Below are 6000 nucleotides of genomic sequence, written 5' to 3' on the forward strand. Positions count from 1 at the left end.
CTGACACATCCTGAAGTTCCCAGGAGATGGCCTTCCTGCCTTGTCCTCCCCCACCACACAGGGGTCACAGGGTCTCAGAACTCTTGGGATATTGCTGAAAAATCCCCGAGAACAGGAGCAGAATTGCTTCTCCAAGGCTCCCACGGGTTTGGCTCCTGGAGATGAAGAGGCAGGAAGCCGGGAGCCTGGGGTCCTCTCGGGATTGGGGGACAGGACTTGTGTGTGGGGGGGTGGGGGGGGCATGGGCCACCAGCCAGATTTGCTCTGTCCAGTCCAGTTTTTTACATCAGAATAAGTTCACACTCACTCCCAGGTTTTAGCTTCTTTTGGAAGCAGAATGGGGTTGATATGGGATCTGGCAACACCGGGCCTTCAAACCTGCTGAGGGTCCCCAGTTCACCACAGTCCTGGCACCCTGGGCCTCCTGTGCCCCGTGTGTGACCTCTGGCCCTTGCTCTCAGGCTACGGTTCTCAGTCACTGGGGTTTTGCCCTCAGTGGGTGTTTGGCAACATCTACAGACATGTTCGGGCATCATGGAAGGGGCAGAGCCTGCTCCTGGCATCCAGTGGGGCTGCCCCCACAACAGAGAGCAACCCACCCTGTGTCAAGGAGGCTACAGTGAACCTGCGGGAAGGAGGCGGGTCTTGGTTTGCTTTCCCCAAAACACAGCTGGAGGCAAGACTTGGGTGCAAGCAGTTTTTGAAGGTGATTGCAGCTGGCAGACGTGGAAAGGGGATCCTGGGGCAAGAGACAGGAAAAGACAGTAAACGGGGACCTCCCGAGCTAGACCCTCATGGACCTCTGGGGCATCTCAAGGATGTCCTCAGACCCAACCACGGATGGGGGGACAGAGAGGATGGTTCGCTAACCTCTGATTCCTGCTCCTCAGTGAGGGTGGTCTCCTTGGACTGCTTGTGCCAGGGCAACATCTGCTTAAACTTGAACTGGGAGCCTGGCAGTGGGTGGGCTTGACCCCTGAGCCCCCTCCCCAGCCACATGGCTTTGCCCCCCAGGGAGCTCTCCCACCTCTGATGCACAGATCTTCTGCCTGGATGGCCCAGAGTCAGAGACAGGCAGGTTCAACCTCAGCTCTGCTTTCTGTGAACCAGCGGCTCACCTTGGCTCTGCCCTGACAAATTCTAATTCAAAAGTCAACGTTTCTTTAATCTTCCGGCCAAGAAAATGCAGTGCAAAGAAAACCATCCCAGCACTGGCCTCCAGGATCGGTGGGATAGAGAGGCACGTGGCCCAGGAACTTGCCCAGATCCTAACTTACTGGCAAAATATGGCCTATGCTGGAGTTGAATTTCAGCAGATAAAGAGCACGCAGCTTCATCAAGTGTCTCTTAGACACAAATGAAGGAAACTCTGGTCAGACTCTGCCTGACTGGTGACAGTCTCCCATCTTTTCCAAGTCTTCTCAGCCCCTCTCTTTGCAGGAAGGAGGTTGGAGACCATACTTCTCAACTCAAAGGGGCCCTCATCACCCTAATGTTGGTGATGCTTCTTGTCAAGGGACCAGAAACTCATTTTTGCATCCCACCCTCGCACAGTGCTCCAGCATCCACTCCGGGGAAATAGAAGGAGGAGGCCCTGCAGTCTGCCAAGGCCGGACCGTTCTTCACTTGGAAATATCATCCCAGCCCTGCTCCCACAGCCCCCTCCTTCCTCTGCCCCACAAGGCTATTCGTGAAAGAATTAAAAATGAGCCCAGCACTAAGGCGATCTGAGTAATAAATGTGTTGGGACAACCAGACAGCCATTTGGAAAGAAGATAAAATTAATCCATTTCTCATCCCAAACACAAGAATAACTCCACATGGATCAGTGATCTACATATAAAAATGAAACTACATGGGCACTGGAAGGAAATGTGAGTGAATTCCTCTAAGCTGGGTGAAAGGGAAGACCTTCTAAACTGTCAGGAAAAAATCAGCACTGATACATAATTTAATACATACAAGTTAAAAATGGTTGCATAGTTTAAAACACCATACGCAAAGTCAGAGGACAAATGGTAATTTGGGAGAAAATATCTAACATCAGAGACAAAAAGTTAATACTGTTTAAAAGGCATAGAGCATTTAAAAATTGAAGAAAACAGCCCAAAAAATACTATGGGAAAATGACCAAAAGTCTTAAACAGACAATTCACAAAAAGAGATATAAAATGGCCTTTAAACATGTGAAACATGCCAAAAAAAGAAAATGCAAATGGAAACTCCACCTAGGTACCATTTCTCACCCATCAGAATGCAAAGGTCAGAACATGACCCCAGTCTCTGTCAGAAAGACTGGGAAACAGCCATGCTCCTACATTCCTGGTGGAGATGAAACATGGTAGAATCTCTAAGGGAGAAAACTGGGCAATAACATACAAAATGATACATGTGCTTACCCTTTGAATACAAGATCTCATAGCCAGCAATTTACCTAAAGGTGCATCTCCAATTATGTGAAAACACACACGCACATTGTTTGCAATCACAGAATATTACAAAACAAACAAACAAACAAACAAACAAACAAACAAACCTGAATGCCCATATGCAGGAGCAAGATTGGGTAAATGATGGCATTCCCATGAGATGGAGTGCTACACAGCTATTAAAAAGCTGAGGAAGACCTCTGTAAAGGATTAGGGAGTGATTTCCAGGAGATGTTGTTGGCTGTAAAGAGCAAAGTGCAGAAGAGCTCATGTAGTATGATACACATGCTACCTTCTGTGTAAAAAAAAGAGTGAGAGGATAAGCCATGTGCAGGAGGTAAACCATGAAAAGGAGAAAAGAGAAAACAGTGAACTCGATCCTTAACAGGGATGGAGTGAGGGGAGGATGGGAGAGACACAGAAGGGAATGGTTCTCGGGGTGTGCCTTTTAGTCCAGTTTTGCCATTTGGAAGCATGTTAAGTTTTACATATTCAAAAACATAAAACAAATCTGAAAGGATGTGTGTGGGGGGAGGGGGCTCTGGGGTGGGGGCTAAGGAAGCTAAATGAACTCAATGTATTTCAAATGAACACCATAGTCACACTGAAAGGAAAGGAGAAAAAGAAACTAAAGAAAACAAGAACCACTCCCACTGACTCACAAGCACGGTCTTGGGCGACTCTGGGGCAGGGGTTGGGAGAGAGCTACAGACACTCCAAGCTCTTCGAATGGATGTTTCTGTGATGCTCTCAGCAGCACAAGTGGGGAATTATTTCAGATATTAAAACTGTGCATATGAATACGTGTGATGTTATTTTCAGGATCCAGGGTCTCACTGGGAGAGAAGGGGCAACAAATTGAAACTGGGAGGGCAAGAAAGACCCCCAGGGTGTGGGCTGGGATTGGAGGCATGTGGGTGGAGGTGGAGGTGGAGGTGGGAGTGCCCTGGATATGAAGGCAATGGGAGGGTCCAGGATTCGGCCAGGGGGGCTGTCAGATTACATGCAGATGTAACAAAGTCTGCCAGCCTGACAGAGTTCCAGAGCAAGGACTGTCCACAGAGGGGTCCCAGACTGGCAACAAGTAGATCCTTATAGCACTGCCTGTCCAGCCACTGGCTGGAGGCCTTCCCCAGAGGCGCACACCTTCAGCTTGAAAGCTGAGGGGGACCTTGAGCAAGCTGACAGCTGGGGACTGCACTCTGCACAGCTGGGAATCTGAGAGGTGACCTTCCATGTCTGCACAGGTGTCAGGTGAAGGCATGATTTCCAAGATAAATTTGTGGGTATGTGTGTGTGTGCTTGCATATGTGTTCATGTATATATGCAACTGTACCTATATATATCAGTTATTTCTTAGCTCTGTCTGTTAGAAAGCCTCGTCGATTCAATGGACATGATTTTGAACAAACTCTGGGAGATAGTGAAGGACAGAGGAGCCGGGTACACTACAGTCCATGGGGTCACAAACAGTCTGGCACAACTTAGTGACTGACAAGAACAACAACTAGAAAGGCCCAGAAACAAAAACACCCCAGTATCTACAAGCACCCCTGGTGCCAGATCTGAGTTTCTCAAGCCATCCGCTCTGAGAGGAACAGGATCCTCAGAGAAATGGTCAGTTCCAAGACTTGGATATGGAAGGTTCTAGATGAGCCTCAAATAGCTTATTATTCCCCAAAGTAAGGAGGTATTAAGACAAAAATGAAGAAGATGTCTTAAGAACACAGCTTGAAAAGGCTCCCCAAGGGTCAAATATGGGATAATTTGAGCACCAAAACGAATTAAGAACAGTAATGAATTATAAACCATTGTGGGAAACATGGGCATTTCGGAGTCCACACCAATAGATGAGTGAATGAATGAACGAGTGAATCAATGAATGAGTGGATCAATAAATGAGTGAATGAATGAATAAATGAAGAACTCTTACTTACAGAAGAACTGCCAAGTGCTGTAGGGGGACTGAGGAGTGCTGAGAGAGCTGGAGTTAGAAACATCACTTTGCAACCCTGGTTGTAAAGATAGTCAGGCTGGGGTCACCAATGGGTAATAGGGAATTCATTGAGGAGCTGGATGTTTATATGCTTTTAAGGAAAAAGCAGTGGAGAAGTCAGGCAATATTCTGACCAGGTGATAAAACTACCATCCCAGCGCGGGACACAAGGGCCCCTGATGAGCACACATATCACCATGCAGTCAACTGGCAGAATCCCTAGTGTAAAAGTGCAGGTCACTCAGTCGTGTCTGACTCTTTGTGGCCGTATGGACTGTAGCCTGCTAGGTTTTCTCTGTCCATGGGATTCTCCAGGCCAGAATACTGGAGTCAATAGCCATTCCCTTCTCCAGGGGATCTTCCCCACCCAGGGATGGAACCCAGGAGTCCTGCATTCGCAGGTGGATTCTTTACCGTCTGAGCCACCAGGAAAAATGCAGAATCCCTAACGCATCCCTAACCACATGGAAAACAACAGATCCATCCAAAGAGATGAACATACTGTTTGTTTGGTTTTTTTAGCAGGATGGGGGGGAGGACTGTATTTTTAAATATGTCAGTGTCGCAAAGACAAAGAAAGACTGCAGAAATGTTCCACCTTGAAGGATGCTAAAGAGACATGACAACTCAATATAAAACCCAGTTTCTGGACAGGATCCTGTCCAGTAGGAGAAAATGCTAGCAAGGATGGCGTTGGGCCAAACTGGAATATGGATGGAAAATCAGACAAAAGAATTGGACTCATGTCAACTTCCTGTATGTGGTTGTATATGAGAATATTCCTTTTCTTAGGAAATATAGACTATGGTATTGAGGGGGAAAGTCCTCTTACAAGGCTCAGAAAAATCTATACACATCGGGAGATGGATAAAAGAGGGCAGATTGAGATCAAGAGACAAGGAGGGACAGAGAGAGAGCTCACAAATGATGAAACAAAGGGATAAAATGTTAGCTGTCAATTTCGGCCAAAGGTTATATAGGGGTTCTTTGCACAATCCTATTCTTTCAACTCTTGAGTAAAGTTTGAAATTATTTTCAAATTTTAAAAAGTCTTTAAACATGAGCCCCTTCTCCCCCTTGGACGGTATTTCACAGAGATTTACCAGTGCCCCATCGCGGGTCAGCCTCTGACCCTGGATGCCTCTGGAGTGAACAAGACATCCTTGGGGTACCCCCAGTTGCCTCGCCTCAGGGCCAAGGACAGGTGGAAGGAAGGACTCAGTGTGTTGTGAAACCAGGGGGAAGGCAAGGGTCCCTTGGCCTTGTGACCCACACATGGTCACATGACCTCCCCTTCCTTTCTTCCATCCCTGGGTCGGGAGGATGGGCCACATGTGGGCAAGCCAGCCCCTCATTTTCCTGTTCCCAAAGCTGACCCTTCCCCCTACTGTCCTCTTTGGAATCCGCTTGCACTCCTGCTCCCTAAACCCTTACGCACACAAACCACACACAGCCTCTCCTCTTGCTTCACACAGTGTGGTCCCTGGACCAGGAGCATCCCACCCTCTGGCAGCTACTCAGACAGGCAGAACCCTGGGTCCCACCCCATCCTGCTGAACCCAAACCTGCATTCTA

Source organism: Odocoileus virginianus, chromosome 9 (genome assembly GCF_023699985.2).
Source record: "Odocoileus virginianus isolate 20LAN1187 ecotype Illinois chromosome 9, Ovbor_1.2, whole genome shotgun sequence".
Classification (NCBI taxonomy): Eukaryota; Metazoa; Chordata; class Mammalia; order Artiodactyla; family Cervidae; genus Odocoileus; species Odocoileus virginianus.